Source organism: Amphibalanus amphitrite, unplaced genomic scaffold, assembly GCF_019059575.1.
Source record: "Amphibalanus amphitrite isolate SeventyFive unplaced genomic scaffold, NRLGWU_Aamphi_draft 001174F_arrow, whole genome shotgun sequence".
Classification (NCBI taxonomy): Eukaryota; Metazoa; Arthropoda; class Thecostraca; order Balanomorpha; family Balanidae; genus Amphibalanus; species Amphibalanus amphitrite.
In genome coordinates this window covers 45,001-47,929 of record NW_024882668.1, presented here as the reverse complement: position 1 = coordinate 47,929, position 2,929 = coordinate 45,001, and positions in this window count along the sequence as shown.

Sequence of the window (2,929 nt, the reverse complement as noted above, 5' to 3'; positions counted from 1 at the left end):
CCACAATTATCTTCATAAAGGCCCAATGCTGGTTTCTGAGAGACCTCGCCGGCCGCTCAGGGCCCTAGTAATGGCCAACGAGGGATTGGCTGCTATCGCTCCACATCCGTCTGTGATAGACACACGGCCCACACCAGTGTTTCTAAAGGCACCCACAACGGCAACTGCGAGACCCTCGCGCCACCTCCACAGTGTTCCATTTTTCAGACTTTTTGGTGGCAAATTACACCTAATGGGGTCTATGAATAGCCCCCCCCCCCCCAGTGGGGCGCGGGTTATGTCTACACATTTATGGTGATCACTGGCGGTTCCAGAAAGATGGTCTTAAACGTTGCGGGAGACATAATCCCAAAAAAGTTTTCCAAAAACCTTTCGGATTTTGATTCCAATCCTTACACACGGTTGTGCAATCTAAAACAAGTATTTGATTATAAAAGTTGTTCAGTTTTCGTTTCGTTCTCAAAATAAGTAAATATTTGTCGCTTTCGGGCGCTGCGTGGATGGCGGAGCGATTTTGGGCGCCCCCCCCCCCCCCTTTCTCTGGATCCGCCAGTGATCGTAACGTTATGTAGTCGAATCCGGTTAATTCACTGTTTCTATCCTAAATGTGACCACCCGTCTTATGTCTAGTGTCACTCGTTAGAAAAACACAGCTTTGTTTCAACAACCGTTGCTAAAATTTACATAAAAGTTGAATATAACCGACAAATAGAGCCACTGCCTCGTCGATTTCGCATTACAACTAGTTCCGTTGCAACACACCTAGTTCCGTTGCAAAGTAACTAGGTAGTTTGCATCCTAACTAGTTAGTTTGCAAACTAACTGGACAGTCAATTAGTTTGCAACGGAACTAGTTTCGTTGCAAACTACCTGGCCGGTCAGGTAGTTTGCAACGAAACTAGTTGCATTGCAAACTAACGGATTTCGCGTACTAACTGTAACAGCTACACCGACTGAGCGATCACTTTGAAACTTTCAGTACTTGCTTAGGGTAACCGTATGTATAAAATGGGTAGCTCGGATTTTTTTATATCTGTGACCTAAGGTCAGGTCAATTTTGCGACTGCTCCATTATCCGTCAATGGGAGAAAATTGAAATGCGCCTCTTTTGGACGAATGTCGATCTACACCCTCTCAAACATCGGTTCATAGGAAAACATGACACACTGAATCGGAAAATTGCACCTGTGACCTCTTTGTGTGCCCCTGAGGTCATCTCAGATCATGAAGGGTATTCAGCAGTTTTTTGACAACTTTTGACAGAGACGTGCTCGAGCGGTGAAAACACTAAACCGTTGATCTGAGGTCGAATTTGAGGACATGCTGGCGAAAGAGCGTTAAAAGAGCTATCGAATGCGCTTTTCCCCGGCGCTGTAGCTCTATTGGTTCCCGGAATCCCGAGTTAGCCGTCGGTTGTTGGAAATCGTTGAAATCGACAAAATTTGACTTTTGCTGACCTCTGGTGACCTGACCTTTGCCCTCACCTTAAAAATGTTTCGTCTTTATTTTTGACACTCTTTCGATTGCCGCTTATCGCGTGTCGCTACGTGGCCCAGGAGCCGAGTTAGACGGAGGGCTCCCGTTAGCAACCATTTGAACATTTACGAAGTATTTTTGGTGCCTTCGTAACATGTTACGAAGCTGTCAGAGGAGGTTGCCACCTACTACAAATACCCGGCAAAACCCTTACTGGTTGACCTGACCTGACCTGACCCGACCTGACCCGACCTGATCTAAATGCATGAAGACATCATCCATGATCATAACTAACATGATATTCGTGATCAGCACCCCGAAAAAAACATAGCCACCCTTTACGACGTTCTAACAGCCAACGTCCCGATTTTCCCGACTTTTGGGCCCATGACCTGACCTGGAAGGTCAGCCGATGACCTAGGACCTTAACCCTCGCCAACACAGGGGGGTTGATGCAACCCCCCTAAGGTTTTTCGCAAATAACTCGCGTAAAAAGCGGCCGATCGCGATGAAATTTTCAGTACCCTCGCATTGATCAATTTTACACCTACCCTGAAAATTTCATCACCCTAACCCCAATGACCTTTGCCCTGTGACCTCTTTTCCGTGACCATGTTTGGCCGAAATCGCGATTCGGCGTATGTCGGCTCGCATTAGCCGCGTGTTTGCAAGCTTTTCGTGGTTTCGAACGTTCAAACATGTGATTTGATGTTGCTCCCATACATAAGGGTGGGTGTCAAGGTCACCTGAAGGTCAGGTCAGGTCATTGACCTTTGGTGACCTCGGGTGACCTCGGTTCACTTTTTCGAGTTTTTTTCATGTTCAAGGCTAGTTTTTTAGCTGAATTCGAATTTAGCAGCCATTTGAACATTTACGAAGTAGTTTTGGTGCCTTCGTAACATGTTACGAAGCTCTCAGAGGCGGTTGACACGTAATACGAATACCCGTCACAACCCCTACCGGTTGACCTGACCTGACCTGACCCGACCTGGTCTAAATGCTTAAAACATCATCTCTGATCAAAACTAACACTATATTCGTGATCAGTACCCCGGAAAACCACATAGCAGCCACACTTTACGACTTTCTAACAGGTCCCGATTTTCCCGGATTTCGGGTCATTGACCTGACCTGGAAGGTCACCCGATGACCTAGGACCTTGAAATTGGGTATCATCGGCTTCCTCTCGTGACGGGGAACACGCTCGTTTTTTTCCGTGAAGCTCTAGCTTGATCAGGGGCCAAACGGGAGGGGGGGGGGGTCGTGCCGCCGAAGGACGCAATGGCCTGTGCCGGCGAGGGTTAAAATTGGGTATCATCGGCTTCCTCTCGTCACGGGCAACACGCTTGCTTTTTCCGCGAAGCTCTAGCTCGATCAGGAGCGAAACGGCAAGGGAGGTCCAACGCCCCCCCCCCCCCTCCTATACGTTCGCGGCTGGAAAAACACCAATACA